The following is an 8,753-nucleotide window of genomic DNA, read 5'->3' on the forward strand; positions in this document are numbered from 1 at the left end:
TGTTCCTGGGAGCCATGTAAGGTCAGCATGCCCACAGAATCGGCTGTGCTGGAGCTTCTCAGTGGTGAATGGACTTGAAAATGAGTCAGTCCTGTGAGCAATGCTGCCCAGGGCATTGCTTTGCTCTGCTCTGTCCCCTTGCTGAGACACTGAAGTGCTTTAGTTTTCTCCATCTCCCGCACTGCATTCTTAATTACAAAATTAAACAAGGGGACCAGACAGCAAAAGAGATTGGCAAGGGAGAACTTTGATAGCAAAGCTGAAAATATTTTAGAAAAAATTTTGTATTCCTTAAAATAAAATTTTATTTTCAGCAAAAGGCTTTTTTTATTAAAAGAAATTCAATTGGCATCAGTTCTTTTCAGCAGAAATTAAGTGCAGGAGAAAGTAGTTGTGTATCTCCGAGCCTCCAGTGCAGCGGGAAGGATGTGATGCCTTTGCTTTTCTTTAGTATAAGAAAACTTAAATGAAAAAACAGCAAAAAAGACTTAAAAAAACAGTCAGCAACAACAAATGAAATGTTGGCAAATGGCTGTGGCCTTGTCTGGCACTGGGACCTGCTCCAATGTGCCCCTGCACTGCACCAGCACCTGCCCCCTGTCCTCATCCCTGGGGCCACTAGATCCATGTCTTAGACCTCTGGACATTTGCTGCAGGTGTAACCAAGGGGCAGCTGCCTCTGCATCAGGAAATACCTTGGAAGGTTTCTATTTAAGCTTCTCTGCTAAAAAATGCCATTTGTTGGAATACAAAATACTCCACCCAAAACATTTCACATTTGATGTCTTTTCCTTACATTTAGGCCAAGTTTTGGAGTGGCCTGCCCGGGGTGGGGTTTTGTGTGGCACTGGCTGAGCCAGGCACCCCACTGGCACTGGGGACGCTGCTGTGGGCAGTGCTGGGGGTGCTGAACTCCCAGGAGTAATCCTGAAGAAGAAGGTGGATTCCTCATCCACTCAGAGTGAAACAAAAGTTAAAAAACTCCCGGTGACATCCCCCGTCGTCATCTCTGGGTTTGTCTCTCTCTTCCTCTCACCTCCCCATGAAAATCCAAGGAGTGTGTGAACAGCAGGAGTGGTTGTGGGGGACCTGGAGTGCCTGGGAATGGTGTCTGTGTGCTGCTCCCCGTCCTGCCTTCTGGAGCTCAGGGCTCTCCTGGGTCCCCTCTCCCTCCTGTTCAGCCCCTTCCTGCCAGACCTGCTGAGGTTGGTGGGTGGGATGTGACAGGGACACGTCACACAGACATACGTTCCTGTGCTGTTGAGCAGAGAGATGAGGAGGGGTGATGCATTTTTAACGAGGACATTGTGGGGAGAGCAAAGTCCCTGCGTTTTTCTGCGCATAATTTGAGGATAACTCAATTAGCTGCAGTAAAGTCACACTAATTTACCTGAGGTAGGAGTTGGAGGTTCCTTGTTTCTACAAGCATTTCCCTGCACAATGCTGCTCTGCCTCCTTCTGTGAGAGGGGAACAGCGTAATTTTCCCGATATTAATTAAGATAAGAGAGAATTATACCAAAATGTATTCCGTGGAAAATAAGTAAGTTTAAAACATGCCCAAACTGCAGATCACAGTCTGGCTGCTGGCACAGCCCTGGCACCCCGAGCAGGGGACTCTGTGGGGAGCAGGTGTGGGGCAGTAGTGGGGGGAACGGGCTGTGGGAACACTTGGGATCCACCTGGACTTCATTTTCCTTTGAAAATCACGGCGAGCGGGGAAGGCTGACGCAGGGAGGGGATGCAGCAGAGAGCAGCTGTGCTGTGGTCATCAGGAGCTGAGGGGGTCTGTGTTGGGGCTCCTGCCTTCCCGCTGTGCTGGTCCCACGGCTGGGACAATGTGGGAAAAGGTCATCAGGATCTCCCAAGATTTCTGCCTTCTCCAAGCCACAACTGGGATGTGAGCTGGAGACACCCAGCTGCAGGGGTGCAGCGTGATGGGCAGAGCCTGGTATGGTCCTTATCAGCTGCTGCACAGCTGGCCACAGCTGGGCTGTGGTGTGCCCTTGCTGGGCATCGCTGGGGCCTCGGGGCAGGATCAGCCTCAGCCTGATATGGCTGCATTTAGGGTGTGGGTGTCCATCCACTGGCATCTCTTTCTCAAATTCTGTGGAACATGGAAATCTTGCCACAGCAGCACGGTTGATCAATTTTTGAAGCAGCAATTAAAATCTAAACTTCTTTGCCAAAGCCTTAAGTATGTCTCTTATCTGAAATGCTCAGACTCTTTGCTGAGTTAAGAACATTAGGACCAAGAGACCCATTAAATTTTCTGGCATAGAAGAGGGAGATATAAATCCTGCAAACTGATGGGATTGCACGTGGCAGATCTGATGGTATCTGCTCCATACACTGAGATGTAGAGGAGGAGGGAAATGACTGTTCAGAATAATTCCTCTGGGCTGGAAGTTTTGAAAGCGGCTAAGGATGTATTTTCTTTTTCCAAAAATCTGTGTAAAGTAGTTTTGATCTTGTCCAGCTGAAGGAAAACCCGTTTCATTTGCTTATATTGTTTTTTTCTGTCCCACAAGATGTTTGATCTGTGTTCTGGAAGCAGAGGAAAGGACATAGCACGGCTCTGTCAGCCCTTCCCCGAGCAGTTCACACCATCTCTGGTCGTCATGTTCACCAACTGTTCGGGACTGTGACTCAGAGGTGGATGAGGTCGCAGTCAGTCACTGTTGAGCCTCTCCCGGTGTCAGCGCTGCCATCTCGGCTCTGTGAGCCCGGAGCTGCGGTTCATTAAGGGAACAGCCCCGCTCGGCTCCGGGCTGTGCTCGTTAGCAGAGCTCTGAGCTTAATGACCAGCAGGCACCGTGTGGGCACTGCCCGAACGGCCCTGACAGTGGGGCTTGTTAATGCCAGGCGACAGGGGATGGAGAAGTGGCCAATTAACAAATGAAGTAACGAGGCGCTTGTTCCAGCAGAGCCTCGTGAAGCTGTGGGTCCAGAGCAGCAGCCGGGGAGCCTTTGGCACTGGGGCTGGAGGGCTTTTGGGGGGCTGGAGGGATTGCTGCTGGAGTCACCTGTCTTGCCACCCTTTCATGAGGCGCGTTTCTGCCAGACCACAGAATCCCAGGATCCCTGAGGCTGGAAAAGCCCTCCCAGCCCATGGATCCCCCCTGTGCCCGATGCCCCCCTTGTCCCCCCAGCCCAGAGCACTGAGTGCCACGGCCAGGCCTTCCTGGGACACCTCCAGGGCTGGGGTTTCCACCACCTCCCTGGGCAGCCCCTGCCAATGTCTTACCACTCTTTCAGTGAAGAAATTCTTCCTGGTGTCCAATAGTGTTAATTTTTTGCCCTGCTCACCAAAAACACTTCAGCACACTGAAGGTCTTTTTTTTATGCCTGAATATCTGTTTTCTGAGATTAGTGGAAATTTTTTAATTGAAATGTTCAATATCCTTGGGTCAGGTACCAGCTGGAGGAGGGGAATTACATCTGAGGTACAAACAGAAGCCTGTCACAGGGCTGGACCTCACAAGACAAAGCAGGGAATACGTGGGGGTGATGCAGAAGTTTTCTGTGATTATTTCTGTTTGCCCTTTGCAAAGGAGCAGCAAAATGCAAGCTCATGGCAGCTATTTTCTACTGCTACAGGAGCTAAGAAAAAGGTTAAAAAGTGACAGTTTAAGTAAGGCAGTTTAAAAGTGGCAGAGCTGGATAACTGGTACCCAGGAGTATTAAAATAATTGGCCAAGGAGCTCCCTGAGACAGTAATGGTTTATTTTTAACAAATCCTGCAATGCTGTGGACGAACCAGAGGCATGGGAAAAGGCTAATGAAAATTGATAGAAAAATTAAATATGATTGGGTCCGGGGGGAACTGTGTCGTCAGCTCCTCCTGGGCCAGATCCCACTCCTGCTGGCTCTGCTCTCCTCCCACTCACATCCCTCACCATTGCCACCACAGGCTCTTCCCACAGACCTGGCCATGGGGAGCAGTGAGGTCTCCTGTCCTTCCTGCTCCTGTTGGGATGCAGTGCCGGGATGGCACAGCCGTGCTCAGCCCCTCTCCCACCCTGTCCTGGCATATTTGATGGACTGGGAGTGGTTTGGCTGATGCCATCAGGGTCCATGTGAGGGATACTGATGCTGGACGCTGGTCCCATGGCAGCCCTGCAGCCTCTGGCTGCTGCCACTCCCTCCAACCTCCAGTGTCCCCAGCCTGGGAAGTCCCAGTGGGACCCCTGTGGGATGTGACTGTGTGACAGTACAGTGGCAGGTACTGACCCAGCAAACACCCAGTCCGTGTCCCTGAACACGAGTTTGGTTCAGTGTTGGGTTTGGTGAGGCCTCAGTGCTCCTGCATGTCCCAATCTCGGCTCACCGGTCCTTGTTCCGGAGCCAGGCTGTGCCTTCCACAGGCTTCGGAGGTTCTCCTGTCTCCATCCCACCCAACACAGCTTTCATTACGTGTTTCCTTGTACCCGAGGACCTCAGATCTTCTCCAAACCAGGTTTTTAAGCCCTTTGGCATCATTACTCTGTTGCCTTTAAGCAGCCAGGCGTTGATTCCGGAGGAGCCGATGGGAGCTGATAGCGCAGGCTCAGTGTGATTTCCCAATCGTGCAACAGATTGGCCTCCTGACTTTCTGCTGCGTGTTATCTCCTATGCTCTGCAAATTTGCTTTCCACTTTCTCTGGGAGAGTCAACTCCCTGAGTCTGGAACCCACCAGGTCCTGCCAGGATGGGGCTCCCGACCACGGTTGTCGGTCACTGCAGTCAGTGAGCTGGAGCTGGGGTGTGGTGCCAGGTCTGGGGACCCCTGTAGGACCCACCTGAGCACCCCTGTGCTGGAGCATCCCTGTGTCTGAGCATCCCTGTGCTAGAGCATCCCTGTGCCAGAGCATCCCTGTGTCTGAGCATCCCTGTGCCCAAGGATCCCTGACAGACCCCCCTGAGCATCCCTGTGCCTGAGCATCCCTGTGCTGGAGCATCCCCGTGTCTGAGCATCACTGCACCGGAGCATCCCTGTGTCTGAGCATGCCTGCGCTGGAGCATCCCTGCAGACGAGCATCCCCGTGGCCAAGCACTCCTGTGCCCGAGCAGCCCTGGGCTTGCCTGTGCTGTCCCTGTCCAGCAGCACCGGGGCAGTGCCTGGAGTACAGCAACACTTCCTTTCACTCCTGTTTTCCCTCGACTCCACCGCTGGTCCCGGTTTGCTGTCTGTCCTGCTGCCGGAGTTCTCTAACATTTCCTGCAGCTTATCATTACTTTCTTCTGTTCTTATTCCCTATATCAGGAAACCATAAATATGTATTTTAGAGCCGTCAGTTTTTTCGAGTGTGCGGAGCGCTGCCTCCTGAAAAATCCCAGCAGCAGATTTTGAGCCAAAGGGAAGATTGCAAAAATAGTTTCTCCCTTATGGCACATCGAAAGTTTCTCTTTTAGGCAAAATTGCCCAACCTTGACAGATGTATCTGAAGTTTTAAAAAATATGAGTCCCAGTATTTCACTGAAACTGTCATCCTTGGTGAAGGAAAATATTCCTTTTAGAGTGCCCATTGATTTCTTTTGCGTTTAAATACAGACCAGAGTCCATTGGGTTCCTGCTCCAGCTGCGTGGTCAGTGGGCTCCATGTCCGTGTGTCGAGCAGCTGTTCCAGCCTGGCTCCATGGCCAAGCTCTCCTCTGAGTTGCCGTGGGCAGCTGGAGGGAGTGCCCAGAGCCCCGTCCCCTTGGCAGCCCCTGGACACGGGCTGTGCCTGCGCTGGGCTCTGGAGCCCCTCTGGCACAGCCACTGCGAGTCGGCAGGAGGAGAGGCAGGGAGGGTTCTGCTCTGTGCTTGCTCTTTGTTGGGGACTGCATCACCCTCATTTCTTTCCCAGCCTTCGGATGAGGGGAGGCAGCACCGCTCCCCATCCCGGGGTCCCACCGAGCAGGGGCTGGCACGGGCGGTGTGCTGCCTGTCTGCCCCAGCTGCCCCACAGCACATGGCAGCCAGGATGGGGCTGGGGCTGGGCCTGGGGCTGGGGGCTGGCCTGGCACTGCCCCTGGCCCTGCTCTGTCCCTGCCCTTGGTGCCACTGGTGTTGGGCACAAGCTGTGTGTGGGGATGGTGCCACACGTGGCTGTCGCAGGTTTTTTAGGTGATGGCTGAGTTGTGAGGTGCTCCTGTATCCCAGGTGTTTCAACTCTCCTGAAAGTGCTTGGAATTCACTCTGGGGTGTGTGAGAGCCTCTGCTGGGGGCTCAGCTGCTGGAGCAGTATTGCCTTGTGCCTTCCCCTGGGGAGCTCCCTCCCAGGGGCACGTGGTGCTCCAGCTGTGGCACTGGGGCCTGGAGCCCTCGGGGGCTGGAGCAGCTTTGGGGCCCATTCCAGGGCAGCAGGTTCTGCTGGGGCTCCCTGTGTGGAGTGGTCTCTGTCTCTGTGTCAGTGTCCTTAATGGTACAGCACACTAGGGCTGTGCCAGGGCTGTGCCAGGGCTGTGCTGGGGGCTCTGTGGTCAGTACCTGTCCCACCAAGTGGCATTGCCTGGGTTTCCAGGCGAGATATAACGTGGTGGATTAATTAGATAGTGAAGTGCTAATAGCGACTGAGAAGAGATGTACTCTCTGTGTGCCCCAAGTTTGGATTTATTACTACTCCTTTCTGTATGGCCTATTAATTTTTGATGAGTTTAGATAAATTGCATTCAGCCTGATATAAATTAAAATAAGTGCATATAAATCATGTTCTATTCTTGGCTTCTGCAAAACAAATTTCCATTTCATCTCTTGTTGTCCTTCCTTTATTACATGTATCCTGCCGGTGCACGTCACGTTATTGTGATGGAAATGTTTCATCTCCTTGAGATTCCCCGGGTTTGCCTTTGAAGTGTCAGGGCTGCTGTAGACATGGCACATCTTAGATCATCTCAGTAGCTAATTTGGCCACATCTGTTTGATTTACCAGTTAATAGGCCAGACCTAAATACTAAATAGGTGTTCTTCCATGAGAGGGGTATTCAGTTTGTACCTGGTACTACTTGACATTAAATTAAACTTTAGAACTTAAAATCCAGCTTATGTTTTATGACTCACATCCCCAAGTGATGTTCAGGCAAGTGTAGAGACAACCCTAATAAATGCCCGTCTGGTTTTAGATTGTTTAATTTACTATATGTTTATGTAAGAGTACAATGACTAAGAAAAGAATTGGCCTCAGTTAATGCTGTGACAATTGCATGATATTATTACGCAGATAATAAATGTCCATCTGGAGTAAATCATTGTTAGTTTACTTTTCATTTAATTTGGTGGGCTGTGCAGAAGCGAGACCGTGGAAGAAATGAGTTATTTTTGGAGTGCTTGATAAAGCCTACGAACTGTTCAGGCTTGGAAATCTGTTTATGGTTAAGCCCCCAGTTTTGCCCTGGTGCATCCTGCTGTCAGTTCCCCTTTCACAGTGATGCTTCCCGTGCTTCTGATTTCCCCCCATTAAACTGTGTGTGGGCACGTTGTGTTTGTACCTGGGTCCCCCTTCGCCCCTGTCCCACTCCCAGTGCCCACTGGGGAATGGGATGTGGTTTGGCCTTGCTGGACCCTGGAGCAGCTGCTGCCTTTCCTGCCCCACTGCTCTCCCTCTCCCAAATCCACATTCCCCTGGAGGGCTGTGGTGCCGACACAGGCAGCCCCGGCAGCTGGCACTCCCTGGGTGCCAGTGGGTGTTTGACAATAACAGGGAAGTCCCAGATTTCCTCGGGATGTGGCTCAGCAGCACGTGGAGCGCTGCTGTCAGAGCATGGCTGTGGCACAGGGGTGACAGAGGAGTGGCAAAGCAAATCCCTTCACATTTGTGTTGTGTTTTGGTGTTGCAAAAACACTTAGTTTTTGAAATGCCACAATACTCCAATTCAGTAAAAATGTTTTGATAAGTTAAAAGCTGCTGTGTTTAAACAATTATTCACTTAGGCCTGCTCCTGTTTGGAAGCTGAGCAGCTGATCCTGATGTTGCTGTCAGTGTTTGGCATATCTGTGCAGCATTTGGTACAGTGACTCCTCAGGAGCTGGAAAGCTCTATATAGACTGTGTGCCCCAGGGAGCAGGAGGATACAGTGCAAAGAGCCCAAACAGGCTCTTGGCCAGGCCTGCAGAGCCCAGCGTAGTTACACAGCTAAACCAGAGCCTGCTGGGTTTGACAGTGGGTGAGGTGAGAGTGCGGAGTTGTCCCTTAGAAACAGGAGACGATCTCTCCATGTGTGGTTTTATCACAGGGTGTTTCTCATGAGCTGCTCTGGCTTGTGCTGGCTTCAGTGTCCCTCTCCCCTGTCCCTGGTGGAGCAGCGGGACGTGCCCCCATCCCGGCATGCCAGGGGCCGTGGGATCGCCTGGTGAGATCTCATGGCACAGCCATGAACACCTTCCAGAGCTGCCTCATGCTCCACCATTAACACCTTCCAGAGCTGCCTCGTGCTCCACGCTGCCGCCTTCACTCATCCCATGGGTCACTCTGGGCTCCTGTCTGTGACACCAAAGCCTGACGAGCTGCCTCCTCTGCAGCCCCGGGTGTCGTGTCGGAGCCCCCCTTCTGCTCCAGCCTTTATTCCCGGGCGTGGCAGGAGTGCCCAGTTCAGTTGGGGTGGCGGGAGCAGGGCAGGAGTGCCCAGTTCAGCTGGGGTGGCGGGAGCAGGGCAGCCGTGTGCGGGGCTCCCGCGTGTGCCCGCGGGCTCGGGGCCACACCAGCAGCAGCTGTGCAGGGAGTGTGCTGGAAGTGTGCAGGGAGCGGGCTGGAAGTGTGCAGGGAGTGTGCTGGAAGTGTGCAGGGAGTGTGCT

General features: G+C 52.5%; 1 protein-coding gene across 1 annotated transcript in view; it reads left to right on the top strand.

The window, feature by feature from the left end:
* The first annotated feature begins 2,877 nt into the window (after positions 1–2,877).
* Positions 2,878–8,753, top strand: part of LRFN5 (leucine rich repeat and fibronectin type III domain containing 5) — a 20,450-nt gene continuing 14,574 nt past the window's right edge. Inside the window, exon 1 of the mRNA XM_027705399.1 lies at positions 2,878–2,901. The gene's annotated coding sequence lies outside the window, so the exon portion shown is untranslated. The remainder of the gene's footprint in view (positions 2,902–8,753) is intronic.

This window comes from Neopelma chrysocephalum, unplaced genomic scaffold, assembly GCF_003984885.1.
Source record: "Neopelma chrysocephalum unplaced genomic scaffold, ASM398488v2 Primary Assembly neopelma1_329, whole genome shotgun sequence".
Taxonomy (NCBI): Eukaryota; Metazoa; Chordata; class Aves; order Passeriformes; family Pipridae; genus Neopelma; species Neopelma chrysocephalum.